Genomic DNA, 16,152 nt, shown 5'->3' on the forward strand with positions numbered 1-16,152 from the left:
AATGGATTATTAAGTAAGCTCATAAGGATGACTAATTTAAAAAAATGGTAGCAAGTGTTCAGGAGATACTGAGATAATAGGACCCCTTTCATTTACAGGGAAGAAATAAAACTGAGAAAACAAAAATTTTCTGAGTTTTTGAATGTATCTACTAAATTACAGCATAGATATGACTATGACCCAGCAATTTTACATCTATATGAAAAGAATTAATATAAGCACCCAAAACTACAGATTTATCTTTTGAAACTCTGAAATAGAGAAACAACATAAATTTACATCAGCAATATAATTTAGCTTTATAATTAGCATATTGAGGGCTGGTGATATAGCTCAGTTGGTAGAGTGCTGGCCTTGCATGCACAAGACACAGGTTCAATCCCCAGCACAACAACAACAACAAAATGTTGCATATCAAGGCAGTGAAACAAACACACGATTAAATTGAGATGAATGACAACCTCACCATAGAGAATGACACAAATGTAGCTTTAAAGGAAGATGGCTCACAAAGAAGAACATATTATCACTTCAAATCCCAAGGGATTACTGCATGGGAAAAGCAATCAGAAAAAAAAAATAATAATTTCCATAGAAATTCATCATTTAAAGAATTTATAATTTAACCATCCATATAAACAAATCTTATTGTTATTGATACATATGAATAAGTAAACATCTCTCTATAAAGAGTCCTTGTAGTGCATGGATAGTTTCTTGCTTCTATGGGTGGGTGGGCTCCATGAGAATAGCAAGCCTCTGCAGACAAGCAGCTCTTAATAGCTGGCTCTGCCTGTGGATGTTCCAGCTTACTGTGGAAATTCACAGCCAATTTCTGCTCCAAGTGTTCCAGTCTTCTGAATCCAAAGTACAAAATGCATCTCAGATAATCCCACAGCAGCTTCTGCTAGTGGTCTCTGCTATGGTGACCTCATGGGTCAAGGCTATTGGTCCAAATTTATGCTAATGCTTTTTGCAAAAGCACCCACACAATTGGTTTTCACTTGAGTCTGAACCTCTAACTTTGCCCTCCCTTCAGTTCCACACTCACCATCTCACCATGGTGCTGGGGGGCAGGGCCCAGAGACAGGCCCAAGCAACCTGACTCCTCTGGGCCCTGGCCAGCATCTGCAGGACAGACTGGGCCAAGGGTCCAACACCAACTGTTTTCACTCTAGCCCATCCGGAGCCACCTCTGGAAGAGCATGCTACGCAATAAGTGGAGTGATAACTAATAACTTCCATTCTCAAATGTATAACTAATACAAGCATCAATGGACTTATACTTGAAAATATTCATTTATTTGTGCATAACTTGAATAGCAGAGATTGTGTATTAACTTGTTTATAAAGTAGAGAAATGTCTCAGAGCCACCAGGCAAAGAAACACACACACACGCACACACACACACACACAACCTTATCTATATTGCCTTGAAAATTAAGTTTGGACAAAGGTATTTTCAAAATGTACCCTATTCAGGGCTGGATATATGATTACCTTCAGTTTATGGTTAGACATTAACGCCTTCATAGTATTTAAGACTTCTTTTAACATGCTTGCAGTTTTAAGTAAGCAATGCTAAATCCTGACCAGAAAAATTTGCAGAAAATGCAATAAAATCAGCATTAAAAGAACTTTATACTACAAACCTTCACATTGCTGCTAAATGAGATTTCTTTGAAATGCATATCAGTTGAACTAGATCAGTTGAATTTTAGCTCCTATCAATATCATAACAAAATCCATATACAGTTGTTCACTGGTCTTATCTCCATGCTTCCATCTGCTACCTTGTTATTTACTTTCCTTGATTTACCATGCAGATTTAAATAAGGCACATTCAAGGAGGGCTTACAACACAATGGCTTCTAAAACTTTCCATCAAGGTATTTGAATCTCAAGCCAGGAATGGGATGCCATCAAAGACATCAAAGACATATCTCTAATGAACTTCAGCATCATAGAAGGTTTGGTATTTAATACTGCTGTGAAATGAAATAGCTACAAATAAGAATGGCCTATAAAAGAAAATGCCTACAAATTGATAAGACTAGGACCTCTGAGAATAGTATCCCAATAAAAATGATGTCTGGTACCTTGAGAGTTAAATTCCAACCTTTGCAGATGTAATGCACTGTGTCAGAGCAGGGAAATCATTTGAAAAGGTTAAAAGTTCAGGAAAGAATCATTAGTTTTCCCCCAAAGCTAGAAAATTACATTTTTTACTTCTGTTCATAGTAAATCCATGTCAGAATAAACACTCTTGAAGATAAAACACAAGAGATTCTTAACATTATTTTCTATGTCACATGCATTTTATATAATTTTTGAATATAATATAATATAACATAACATAACATAATATAATATAATATACACCAACAGAGTGAAGTTTCCTGTTATTTTGCAAATTCTTATATGCCATTTTTATTATGTCACTATGATATCCTTTTGAAAAGATATAGCACATAAGAAGAAAATCCTTCCACCTTTCTTCCCCTAATTTTATTTTCTCACTTTTATTTCTAAAATGCTAATTTTCAACAAAATAATCCATGTTTCCAGCACTCTCTGCTTGCATTACTAATTAACAATTTGTTTCCCATAAACAATAAGGTCTATAAAAAATGACACATTTGTTTTTCCTAAAGTAAACATTTCAAACAGTTGGGGTTGTGCCTCAGTGTTAGAATACTTGCCTCGCACATGTGAGTTACTTAGTTCAATCCTCACCATCACATGAAAATAAAGATATTGTGTCCATCTAAAACTAAAAATAAAAAAGAAAACATTTAAATCATTTATGCCATTTAATAGTAAAGGAAGATGCCACAAGCATGTTCTGTTCTGTAAATCAATTAATTCCAAACCAAAGTAGACATGGTGTTGATTCCAGTGCCTGGAGATCCTGATGCAGACTCATCAGATGATGAAAACTGAGGTATGCAGTATATGGGAGCCAACATAGCAATCAGTAGCTTCAGACATGTCAAACTTCACAACTATCCTATAGTCATTGACAGCAAACACCTTCCCTGTTCTTGCCTCTGAACATTAACTCATCTTTCTACCCTCCCTCCAAAGTAGGTGTAGCCTTCCAGAAACAAAGATCCAAACAGAAACAACCTCCCATGAGTATACAACAGAAACCACAGTTATCTTTTTGCTGGATATCATTCCATGTAGGCCATGTTCTAGACTTATTTACAACCACAAGACACTGTTACCTCTTCTTATTTAATGAAATGACAAAACAACAGATTTGCATATGCAAAAGATGGTGCAGTAACTGGTTTGACTACTCTGGAACCTAAAGCACATGAAAGAGGTTTATCTGCAACAGATTTCCAAAGGCATTGGTGCTCTGATGAGCAGTCAAAACCGCATCATTGATGTGTTTTCTAAATGACAATGTGAATTAAGAACTAATTGATAGAACTTCTCTCATCTTTTATGGCTATTTTACCAATTAGTCCTGGATAAGAAATGTAAAAAAGAAATGTTGCCATCCAAAAGTAATGTGTACAGGTTGATCATTTAAAGACAATTCTTTTTACCATTATGATATACTCTAAGGTACCAGATGCTGAATTTTAATCTTAGTATTATTTCATGAAGCAAAGTTTTCACAGTCTTAATAATTCTAATTGCTGAGATATTGACTAAAGTAACTGCATTTTCTGATTTCTTCCACCTTAATTGTTTTCCTTAACTATTTTTATATTCAAGTTATTTTGAGATCTTAAAAATAATGCGATTGTATGAACTATTTTTTTACCTCTAACTTTTAGCCTTCAATTCAGACAAGTAAATTATTTTCTACTTAAATTGCAATTTCCTTTAAGAGGCTACTTTCACACTAAAAAGCCTGAGTCTGACCATGACCCCTCACTTACCAGAATGGCTTGTTTTTGACTTATGGTTGCAGAAGGTAGCACCATATGTCCCAAGCTCCAAATTGGATGCTCTTTGTATGATCTTATTTGCTTGTCAAAAAATGTTACAATTACAGATCTACACCATATTTGTAACCTTAACATTGCATGAAATAAACGATTTTCCTCACTTTTTAAAAAAAGACAGCAGAATACAACAGACACTAGTATTGCAATATGTAAATCAATGGATGTCTAACTGATGTGAGTCTGCAATCTGTATACAGGTAAAAATGGGAGTTCTTAACCCAGTTGAATCAAAGTGTGAAATATGATATATCAAGAACTATGTAATTTTTGAACAACCAACAATAAAAATAAAAAAATAAATAAGACAATGTCTAATAAATGTAAAAGGTTTGAAAAGTTCAAGTAAACTTAACTATAAATAAAAGAACCTGGTACCACATGATTGATAAAAGAAAATACACACACACACACACACACACACACACACACATACCCTTTTAAATTAATTATCCATAATCAATACCAAAAACCTTGTCTCCTGTTTAGAAGAACAGAGACAGCATGAAGTTCCATATTTTCAAACTGACTGAACAACTTATTAAACAGAATATTGACAATAACAAAATTTAAATCAAATTTTTAATGAAAACTGATCTTTGCAATATGAAGCTAAAACATCCATTTATTCCAAATGTTTCTGCAACTTCAACTGTATAGTTCTGAAATATAGTATTAGCATCCAGGAATGTTAGGAATTTCCTACAACAGTTGTATAAAAAATTTTATGTATTTGTTTTCATGATGGGAAGATAATATCTGACCATAGGAAGGAATATACTCTACACCTTTTGTTCCTTTATTTTGTTACTTACACACTTAAGAATTAAAATACCATTTAGTCAAAAAAGGTATTCAATGGCTGTTTTTAACAACTGAGATGAGACTTCATTATGAGTCCTTCAAAGAGATTCCAAATTTTTTAAAACTAAAATTATTTATTCAATAGATTGTAACTGCCTTTTCTGAGCCACAGTAATCCATAATGTGAATAAATATTTAGACTACATTTTAGATGTGTACAATGTAGTTGAGGTAATGCCACAGTTTCAGCATGTCATGTAGATATAATCTGATCAAAAACATTCCACTTTTATAATAAAAGCCCAGATAAGAAACAAGAAACACAATAGTTCAACTAATAAGAGAAAATTGATATCCAGGAAAACTGTAGCAGTGGGAAATTACCACCAGTTACATAAACAGTTGTAATTTTAAAAAGATCTAAAAGCTGTATTTGTTGAAATAGACATCACATAAAAATATATACCTACTTTAAATAAACATTAATAATGTTTCCTAAAAACTTATCATTTGTACAAAGATGACATATTTATTTAATAACCAAAAAAATTAAGTAACTTTTATATACTGACTGACAGGGAGCAATTTCTAAGTTGCTCCTTTAAGAGTGTGGGTGTGTCTCTATATATCAGGTATATATACACATGATACATCCAAGTGTGTTAAGTTACCATTTGTGAAAAAAATATATACACATATGATTATACATGTGTTGATTAACTCTAGAAAAGTACAAAGAAGCTGATTATTAGATTACTCTCTGAGAAGTGAAAATTAACATTTCCCAAGCATTTTCATAACATTACATACATATTAATTATTACATGGAACATTGGAACAAATGGAGAACCAGCTTTCCCAGGCTGGAGAGACACAGCATGTTGTGTATTACCTATTTTAAAAAATTAAAGCAAAATCAACTAAGCCAAATTGACCATGTAAAGCTTATAAATGAAGAGTAAAAAAAATTGCAGTTTAAAAATTAAAAATTAGCTCATAGTAGAAAATCTAACTTCACAGTAAGTCATACTCAGATAATCCCTCAATCTTTCTAAAAATATGTTGCTGATGATAATAAAATTTATAGTATAAGGACCAAAAGTCCTTAAACCAATGTTCCTTGTTCCAAGTTTCACCACACCGTGATGTATTTTACTATACTCTTGGTATTTTAAAAAAAATTAAATGAAATTACACTTTTTACTCAAGATAAAAATGCTAAAACTAAGTCAAAATTTTATGCATGACTATACTAGACATTTTATTTTTCTAACACATACCTGTATACACCAGGAAAGTCAAGAAATTGCAGCTGATATTCACATGCATTTGATTTAAAAAGATAGAAATAACTTATGACTTTTTGCTTTAGTGAGTGCAATTTGTTGGCTAGATAAAAATATTAAAAAGATGTGGGGGGAATAAGATAAATTCCTTGGTGGTGGCTCAGGGCTAGAACTATACATGTTACTCTGACCTCAAAGAATAGAGGATGTGTGTTAGAGAGCACATTTTTGTTAAAAAATAAAATTTGGGTTTTTTTCCAACTTTCAGAGGGTCCTTTAAGTATGTAAACTATGTAGTACATACTTGTATTAGTTTTCATGGAACAGTTTAAACCAATAATTGCATGTTATATATTTGGGAATTGATTGTGTATAATAACAAATGACATGACTTAGGAATTCCAAGACAACAGGATGAAATTAAGACCAATAATATTTAAAAGTTGCTGGTGAAAAACTGGAATTCAAACAAAAAGACAAAGAGAAGCAGTTCTGGGTTGCTAGAAATAAAAAGATGGATTCAACACTTTTCCCAGAAAATGAAATATTCACTATTTCATGAATAATAAGGGAGATTCAGTGCCATTTGAGGTATTCAAGAAGGTGTTAATACTGACTTCTACTTGGCTACTAATGTATTATCATTCAGTCAAAAATATCTGTGTGTGTGCTATGTTCCAGACCCTGTGTCCAGTACTAAGACTTCAATGATTCAGTCATCTTAAAGCTTTATAAAGAACTGGGAAGGGGAACAATTGATGTAAATATTTATTCACAGAAAGAAAGAAATAAACTATAGCCATAGGGACAAATTAAGTAATAATCCAAACAATTAAGGATGACACCCTAATCTAGGAGAGTAAAAATGGACAAATGTGATATTTATAAATAAGTCATTAAGATTAAAAAAGAAAAGAAAAGGAAGGAAAACTGAAAGAGCTGTCAGGTTTTTAGGTTAGGCAAGTGCTTGAAAACAAAGCTATACCCTTAGCCCATTTTTAAATTTCATTTTGAGACAGGGTCTAAGTTGCTGAGGTTGGCCTCAAAACTTGGAATCCTTATGCTTCAGCCTCTCCAGTAACTTGGATCATTGGCATGTGTCCCTATGCCTGGCTCAATAGAGATTTTAATTATTTCTAAAGGAAATCATAAACTAATTTTCTTATCAGAAAGTCACATAATGATTTTAAAGATGGATAGCATGCTTTGCTCTCATAGATGGAAAAACATATTATAAAGCTCTGAATGCTTTTAAAGTGTGTGAAGTGGCCCCAGGCTCAATGGTGCTAATAGTGTTCACCTCTCCATGAAGTTTAGATGGCTCGTGGGAGAAAAATGTTGAGGTCATTTGAACCCATTATTTATATCCTCAGAGAGTGTGTGAGAGTGCTGTCAGAAAACCTATTGTGGTTGACAAGGCTCAGAAATTATAAATATCTCTGAAATTTTTATATTGCTTCCATTTTCTCTTCCCTTGCTCCATAGGGGTCTCCACTGTGCCCAGATACTCAAGTGAGAGTTAACTTTCATTAGTGTATTTTATTTTCAGACTCAGGAAAGTCCAGGATTAGGGGACGCTAATGAAATCAACTATTTCATTTTTTCACATAGCATGTGTTTTAAAAACCAAGAGTTTTGCTGGGCACAGTGGTTTATGCCTATAATCCTAGCAGCTCGAGAGATTGAAGCAGTAGGATCCTGGCTCAAAACTAATGTCAGCAACTTAGTGAGCCCCTAAGTAACTTGGTGAGGTTCTCTCTCTCAATAAAATATTTAAAAGGGGAAAGGAGGCTGGGAATGTTGCTCAGTGGTTAAATGCTCCTGGGTTCAATCCCCAGTTCAAAAAAAAAAAAAAAAATCAAGTGTTTTTCCTTCTTAGTTATGTAGACAAGTACCACATTATCTTCTGAGTAATAGTTTTCTTTGAGCCACAAGTATACCTTAAAAAAATTACCATTTTAGAGTTAGTATGGACTTGTTGTAGGTACATGTAGGAGACCTTTGTGGTACATGCATTCTGGGTGTGCCTGGCCTAAGCCTGTTTCCCTGGGGGTAACAAATGCTGTGGGATCAACTGTACTCTGAACTGTCCTCCTGTATTCTCATATAGGCTTTGTTGTGTATTTCACCATATCATGGTACTGATGTGTGTGTCTCTTGCTCCCTACTCAAAGCCATATCAAACCACAAAACATGACTTTAGTGGCACCTGGAGAAAAGAAAACCTGGGGACAGCTAAAGAACAATTCTAATTAGCAAACAACAGTCTGTAAAAAATAAAATCTCACACCTAGCATTTTACAGTTTGTAAAGCTTCATCACATATTTGGAATCCCCATAACAACCCCATCTTATACATGTGTAAAGCTCAGTAATAAAGAGGCTTAACCAACAATAAAGAAACAACTAAATTGTGAAACAAATCTCAATCCTGTCCAGTGTTGTTTTCTTTAGGCTACACCACCTAAGTAGTATTTTATATAATGTCTGAGTATTGAATCAGGGACACTAAAAATTTGTAAAGAGCCTGATTTGTGCTGAGCTTAAGAAGATGTTAAGATACTGCTAAGATAATTCAACTATCCAACTGGCTACCACAAGTAAAGATGAGTAAAATGGTCAGGCTGAGGGTATATGGCTATATATCTACTAAAGTGGACAACCTTTAAGATCCTTTCCAACTCAGGGACTCCATGACTCTATGGTAACAATTATGCTATTTCAGCCTGCTGCCAAGAAACCTGTCTATTATTTTTCCTGCCTGTTACATACAACAATGGCAACAACTTTAGGCCATGACAAATTTATATCATAGTGTCAAATGAGCATTCCTGAAGTTTCTTACTTTTGTAATATTCAGAACTCAGGAGCACTCTACCACTTAGCCACATCCACAGCCCTATTTTGTATTTCATTTAGAGACAGGGTCACACTGTGTTGCTTATTACCTCACTGTTGCTGAGGCTGACTTTGAACTCACAATCCTCCTGTCTCAGCCTCCCAAGATGCTGGGATTACAGGCCATTCTAAAAAGATGCAGTGCAAATTTCATTTTAAAGATGTGAAAAGAAAATTCCTTTGATGAATGACATACCCTCAAGCAATGTCCCTAATTTCTTCTCCTTTCTTTTCCCTTCCAGCTTCATCAGTCACACCCTCCTCAATCCACCATTGTCTTCACTGATTAATAGAGTGATTCATTCATACATTTTGCTCATTCTATGAATATTTACTCATTGAATCTATGCAAAGCATACTTTCAAAGAGAATGCAAAGTTAGGTTCAGAAGGTTACTAGCTATCATGTGGATAGAGCTAAAGAATCAGTTCACATGAATTTAATATGTGTTTATTAACCACTAGGAATCTAGTTTAGAGCTACCACCAAAGATGGCTGAGTTGATTCTTAAAACCAGGTAAACTAAGTCTGGAAGTTACAAGATGAACTTTGTTTTATTTTTTTGCTATAAGGCAAATGAAATCTATCACTGTAAAGAAGGTAACCAGTGTCAAATGTACATACATATAGAAGACAAGCAGAAATAAATAAATACGTGTGTGTGTGTGTGTGTGTGTGTGTGTGTGTGTGTTTACCACTATAAAAACTTTGTATTTAAGAAAACTCAAGTCTATGTGAAAATGTCTTGGATAAAAATACTATAAATAACATTTGTATATAATTTCAGTAATTCTATCTTCCTATGTAAGAGTCATTAAAAATAGTAGTTTTCAAGAGAGTAAAATTTGCTGTAACCTGACCACTTGAACAACTGTTTTGATGTCTCTTTCCAACTTTATACATTGTCCAAAGTTGTTCCCCATTCTGTAATTTTTTAAAAATGTTTTAGCTTTCAGCAGTAAAGTTGTAGAAATGACCAAGTAATATTTTAAATTAATTACTCACTATTTAATTATTTTAAAATAAGTATTTCAGATTGTTTGCTATGTTTTTTACAATAAGATTTAAGGTCTAACATTAAAATTTTTTGATCATTTACATAAAAATGTTAAAAGCAGTAAAATATTAATTACTAACACATTCTTATACTATTTTTATTAGCTACAATAATAACTTTAAACATCACAGTTCACAAAATTCTTTGACAAAGAGAATTTTACTATATATCTCTGATGGTAAGTCCAGGAATACACTGTTACTGCTGCTACTTTACCTAAGAAGAATTAAAAATAAAGGGCTTCAAATCTTCATCCCATCAGATTAGGCCCTAACTTCCTTAAGAAGACTACTCAAGTGCAAAAAATAAATTAAAGAATCAACAAATGGGGTGGATTAAAACTAAAAAAGTTTCTTTTTGGCAAAAGAAACCATCAATGAGGTGAAGAGAGACCATACATTTGGGGAGCAAATTTTTGCCACACACACATGTCAGATAGAGCACGAATCTCCAGGATACATAAAGAACTCAAAAAACTTAACACCAAAAACAAAACAAAACAAAACAAAACAAACCCAATCAATAAATGAGCCAAGGAGCTGAACAGGTACTTCTCAGAAGAAGATATACAATTGATCAATAAATAAATGAAAAGAATGTTGAACATCTCTAGCAATTAGAGAAATGCAAATCCAAATTACTCTAAGATTGTATCTCACTCCAGTCAGAATGGCAGTAATCAAGAATACAAACAACAATAAGTGTTGGTGAGCATGTGTGGGGAAGGGCATACTCATACATTGAGAATGGAACTACAAATTGGTGCAACCAATCTGAAAAGCAGTATGAGATTCCTTAGAAAACTTGGAATGGAACAAACATTTGACCCAGCTATCCCACTCCTCAGTTTATACTCAAAGGACTTAAAAACAGCACACTTCAGTGATACAGCCACTTCAAAGTTTATAGCAGCACAATTCACAATTGCTAAATTGTGGAACCAACCAAGATACCCTTCAACAGGTAATAGGATGAAGAAACTTTGATATATATATATATATATATATATATATATATATATATATATATATATATATACACACACACACACACACACACACACACACACACAATGGAGTATTACTCAGCAACAAAAATGAATAAAATCATGGTGTTTGCAGGCAAATGGATGGAATTGGAGAGTATCATATTAAGTGAAGTAAGCCAATCCCTAAAAATCAAAGGCTGAATATTCTCTCTGATAGGTGGATGCTGATCCATAATGAGCGGTGGGTGAAGAATAAAGGACATTTGGTTGGGCCAAGGGGAGGGAGGAAAGGGGAGGGGGCATGGGGCTAGGAAAGACAGTGGAATGAGACAAACATTATTACACTAGGTACATGTAAGACTGCACATATGTTGTGATTCTACATCGCTTACAACCAGAGAAAAGAAAAGTTGTGCTCCATTTCTGTATAATGAATCAAAATGCATTCCACTGTCATGTACAACTAATAAGAACAAATAATTTTCCAAATGAAGGGCTTAAGATTATGGATCATATGTGACTAAAATGATACTCATATTAAAATGCTGTGTCTAGGTTTCAATTCTCTGATTTAACCTGAAGACCCCTTGCACTAGTTTATAGAATTTTAACTAGATCACCTCATGTTTGGGAGTCCTGTGAGCAGTTATTACTTCAACAAGGCACCCATCAGTGTGAGAGCCAGTTTGAACATTAATAATGCTTAATAGATAATAAAAATGTTCTTTCCTCAGTGGAACAACCTTTTCATCACACTTCATTTAAAGAGCCCAGTTATATAATGTTACTCCTATACTTAGAATAAATAAAAAACAACTTACTGTAGTGCATTTTGCATTAAAATACTTGGCTAAAAGTAAGTATAAACACACTCAGAAATACTTCCAAACCAGCAAATCTACCTCAGAGGAAAAGAAGACAAATAACTTTCAATGAAGCAGTGTAATAATGTGAGGCATTCTCATGCACATTAGATTAAAATTTAGCCTGCATATAAGTAAATGAACTTTTATCAAGGGTTATTTGTATTAATTCTTTAACATGCCAAGAAATACTTTGGTACTATTTCTTTTAAAAGCGTATCTGTCATGGTTGGACAGTTTACTAATATATGATTTTTGTTGTAGTTCTTGAGGTCAAATACTTAGGAACTAGAAACTGAAGTTGATGCTTATATTCATTTTTAAAAATATTTATTTCTTAGTTTTAGGTGGACACAATGCCTTTATTTAATTTTTATGTGGTGCTGGGAATCAAACTCAGTGCCTCACACATGCTAGGCAAGTGCTTTTCCTTTGAGTCACAGCTCCAGTGCCTTATATCCACTTTTGTAAAACAAAAGTCATCTAACTCACTACTAGACCACTGTTGTTGTTGTTGTTTTTAAAACAGATGTAAATACTTTAGTCATTCAAGTGGTGAGTCAAAGTTTTCTCTAATGTTTTGCTTGACCTGCCCCACACTTATACAGGATTACTGTTGTTCACCAAATATTCTGGCTCTGTGCTTTTGGACACATGGCAGGACTGTAGGTCTCTCCCTATTTGAAATCATGTGAGGTCATGTGAATTGCTTTTTCAGGGAATGTGAGCAGAAATTCAAATAGCTAGTACATAAGTGTATTCCCTTTCCTCTGGTAAAGCAGCACAAAAGCATATGCTCAACTGGAGCTTCTAACAACCTAGTTTTCTCAGTAGAGAAACCTAACAATTTACACTGGGATTGGAACCTGATTGACAAATAAACTGTTTTCAAATCAAGACAAGGTATCCTGACCAATATACTAATTTAAATAGGTTCACTTTTTTAAGGACTTTTGGGGACAAACTAAGAAAGCAAAAACTAAATTTCCTAAAAATCTAATCATAGTGCTTTAAAATATCACTCTCATAAATTATGCCTTTTAAATAAAGTAGTACTAAAAGTCTATTTTAAAATGATAGAGTTCCAATCATGTCTGAAATATGAAAGGACATACTTTTCCATACAATTTGGAAATGGGATTTTTTGAAAGATCACTGATAAGCATAAATTTCATTAATACCCTTGGAACAAATACATTAACAATTATTCCTTATGTTTATATAGAATTTTACAATTTTGAAAGAACATTCACATACACCAATTAAACCATCACAAAATTCCTGTGAGGTAGACAGTGTAAGTGTTATTATTTTTTATAATGAGATCAAGGCCCAGAGGTGAAATAGGGTCATACTTGGTAAATAATGGAGCCAGGACTAGAACTTAGGCCCTCTGACATGTTGCCTCCCTAAGAACATTCAAGTAATGAAGTCCATACTATATAATGAAATTTTTCTCCTATGATGTTGATCAAATCCATTCTTGTAAGTTTTTCTATCACCTTTCTCTAATATCCATGAATATTCAAACTGATAAGACATTTCTTCCCTGCTTCTGGGCTATTTCTTAGATGTGTCTAGCTCCATCCTAACATGAAATTTATTATTAAGTTTTAAGGATCCTAGGCTACACATGCTTAGATTATGATATGAAGATTTATTTCAAGCAACAATAATTGTTGGCAAGGATGTTGGGGGAAAGACACATTCATACATTGCTGGTGGGACTACAAATTGGTATAACCAATCTGAAAATCAGTATGGAGATTCCTTAGAAAACTTAGAATGGAACCACCATTTGACCCAGCTATCCCACTCCTTGGTTTATATCCCAAAACTTAAAAACAGCTTACTAAAGTTTTGCGGGCACATCGATGTTTATAGCAGTACAATTACAATAGCTAAATTGTGGAACCAACCTACATGCCCTTCAATAGATCAATGGATAAAGAAACTTTGGTGTATATATTCACAATGGAATATTACTTAGCATTAAAAGAGAATAAAATCATGACATGCAGGTAAATGGATGAAGTTGGAGAATATCATGCTAAGTGAAGTAATCCAATCCCAAAAAACCAAAAGCCAAATATTTTCTGATAAGTTGATGCTGATCCATAATGGGGTTTGTGGTGTGGGAAGCATGGGAGGAAGGGAGGAACTTTGGATAGGAAAAATGGGAGGGAGACAATGGAAGGGGGAATGGGAGTAGGAATGATGGTGTAATGAGATGGACATTATTATCCTAGGTACATGTATAAAGACACAAATGGTGTGACTTTACTTTATGTACAACCAGAGAAATTAAAAACTGTGCTCCATTTGTGTACTATGAACTGAAATGAATTCTACTGTCAAGTATAACAAATGAGAATAAATAAATTAATTCATTTTTTGAAAAGAGCAATAGGAATAAACTTAAGCCTGTGGGGCTGAGTACAGAATGAATGGGATCTAGAGAGGGATTTAGGGTGGGAATTTAGGGAAAACCAAGAAACAACTTAAATACATTCAACTTTCCAAAAAAAAAAAAAAAGAGAGAATATTTTCTAAATAGACTTGATCAAAAAGTTAGTGACAATGAAATGTGACTATTTTATCTTTCAAAACAAAGTAGAACTTTAAATGTAGGTTAGAAATTAAAGATTAGTTCACAGACTGGGCTGTAAAAACTGAAATGTAAGTGCTCCTGTCAGTAAGAGATGGCAGAAAACTGCTTCCAAAAATAGAATTGCTGTGGTAGGACTGAACATTAATGAAACTATTAAGAAACAAATACTTAACTTTTGTACTTGAAGCCTAATTGAAAAACATTTGTGCTCTTATTAAAGAAATTTAACATTTTGAGCTAATGTGAAAAATACTGCAGCTACATTTTTCTGTAAAAAAGTTAAGATCTAGAATATTCTAACCAAGTATATCAGCTCAAAACCAACTACACACTTTTAAAATGGATGTAAACTAGAGTATCCCCCTTACATAGTATCATTGTCATCATTATCTTCATGTTTCCTCTTCAGTGGGTTTGATTCATTGCCTGTGTTCTGTGATTAAAGCATGTTAGTGTTAATAAGAATGTTTTTGGGCCAATCACTGAAGAACATTTTGAACTATGGTTGTTGCAGGAACTGGTTTGGCAGTAGTGGACTGAGAAGGTGGAATCTGCACTGTAAATATTTGGCTTATCACAGACACTTGAGTTGCAACTTTATTCGGGCAGACACTGTTTATGGTGTTGCTGCTTCAGATTGAATCCAGGCTCCATCAACTATAAGCTGGGTTTCATTGGGCAAATTCTTTTGTACCTCTGTTTCCTCATCTATAGTAGGAGTAGTAATATGTCTGGTACTAACAGTTTCAACACTTAACCATGGAACTAGACTTCCATGGATGGCCCCTTTTCAATTAAGGACTTCAGTCTGTAGTTTGGAGCTGTTAAGCAGTATCTATCAGGTGGCAGCCTAGGTCCTGAATATGGCTTAATCAGTGGCAAAGGTGTTTGATTTTTCTGCCTTGCAATATACAGCAATTAGAGTACTATATATCTTAGTCCCTCTCAAAACTGAGCTCACAGACCTGTGATTTGAAAATATATCTTTAAGTTTTACAGAAATAGGTCCTTCAGAAAATCTGTTGTTGGAACATGGTCAAGGATACAGCCTGCAGTATCACTTATTATTTCCAAGTATGGGATATCTGCCAATATGAGACATAGTCCAAAGATGACAGTCCCTTTCCTAAAGAAAGCCATTCTCCTTTTTCCCCAAAATGAACAGTATACAACTAATTACAATCCATTTTTAACTGCTAGAAATCTCTAAGACAAATTAGAAGTTTATAGGTCTCTGCATCTTTCATTTTGATAGACATCTTTTCCTCAATTTAACTTTCCACAGTGAATCATTTTTTTTCCATCTTGTTGGTTTTTCTTTTTTTCATCATCATTATTTCACTGGGGTGTTTTCTTTTTGTAGTTTTCCTAAATCCTTAGTGGACTAAAACAATGTGAATTAAATTGACAGTGATGTATCATGGCTTCATTGTTCTCTCATTTGTGATCTTCTAGAATAGACTTGAAATTTGCCACTTCTTTTCTGTTTGGTAAAATGATTAAAAAAAACCAATCTTGTTGGAATTTTAATTGTCACAACTTTAAAATATATAAAAATCTTTATCAAATGTCACTAATGTCTAACAAAATACAGAGATTATATTTAAAATTTTACAAATTGTTTCTTTTTTGAAACTTAATAGTGCTTCTCCCATGCTTCTCAAAGTTCATACCACTCT

At 33.7% G+C, this 16,152-nt stretch overlaps 1 pseudogene; it reads right to left on the bottom strand.

Moving 5' to 3' along the window:
* Window positions 1-14,837: 14,837 nt before the first annotated feature.
* Window positions 14,838-15,385, bottom strand: LOC143411834 (transcription initiation factor TFIID subunit 9B pseudogene; annotated as a pseudogene).
* Between the last annotated feature and the right edge of the window lie 767 nt (window positions 15,386-16,152).

Source organism: Callospermophilus lateralis, chromosome 12 (assembly GCF_048772815.1).
Source record: "Callospermophilus lateralis isolate mCalLat2 chromosome 12, mCalLat2.hap1, whole genome shotgun sequence".
In the NCBI taxonomy this organism is placed as follows: Eukaryota; Metazoa; Chordata; class Mammalia; order Rodentia; family Sciuridae; genus Callospermophilus; species Callospermophilus lateralis.